Below are 1,068 nucleotides of genomic sequence, written 5' to 3'. Positions count from 1 at the left end.
TCCTCTCAGTCACACATTTACACATAATTTTTGGACTATTTCTTTGTGTACTTAATATTCATCCATTTTTACTGGTAGTGTCATTTTTTAAAATGTCAACCTTAATTTCTGATTTCAGCCTTCTTTGCTTCCATGTCCAAATAATAATAATAATTACATATATTCTTAATATTTTTAAGAAATTGACTTTTGTGGATCTATTAACATTTTATTTATGCTGGGTAAAATAAATTTTAGTTCTGATTATTCTCACACTGCATTAACACAAGAACCCTTTAGAAAAGAACTTCACACTTGCAGTTCTTTGGCTAGTCTGCACCACACAGCAGCCCACTTATTAGGTGAATTTATCATTTAATTAATTATTTCTCTTTGTTCAAACATCAGTTATAAAGAACTTGTAAACTTAGGTATTCATTTATTCTGTTTCAGTTTTGAAACTGAAGAAAATCCCCTTTTCAATTATTTATATTTAAAAATAGTAAAAAGAAAGTTTAAAACAATTTACTTCAATGCTTTCTCAAAATAAAAACATTATTTTGACTGAAAACCTTATTTTCAGTCTGAGTTCCAATTGATCCACAGGTTCAGTCCACAGGTTAATTTAGTCCAAAGATCACTATAGCAAAATGGGCCTGAGCCACACAATAGATTCTGGCAGGTAATCTCCTGTGTGGCAGCTCATCCACACTTAAGTCAGCTCCCATAGCTACACAATTTGTGGAGCCCAATTCCAAACACAAATGTGGGGCCCCGGTTCAACACTTATTGAGAGAAAATGTAGTGTCCTTCTGTTCTGGGGGCCCGGGTAATAGCACAGGTTGCAGGCCCTTGAGGCCAGCCCCAGCTATCAGATTGTGTATTTACAATGTCAGTCTAACCGTTGCTGAAAAATACTTAGCTCTGTTGTAGTCAGATTTAATTTCTCAAGAGGCAAAGTACACTCAACAGTTTGCTTAAATCAGAGAGACCAAAAGGAAAGATTTGCTGTAAATTATCAACTAGCAAATCTTAGTTCAACTTAATTTTTATTGAGGGAAGTGAGGGGTAAACCGGAAACTGATGGAG

Source organism: Macaca thibetana, chromosome 17 (genome assembly GCF_024542745.1).
Source record: "Macaca thibetana thibetana isolate TM-01 chromosome 17, ASM2454274v1, whole genome shotgun sequence".
NCBI lineage: Eukaryota > Metazoa > Chordata > Mammalia > Primates > Cercopithecidae > Macaca > Macaca thibetana.
Note: the sequence above shows the minus strand (reverse complement) of the source record.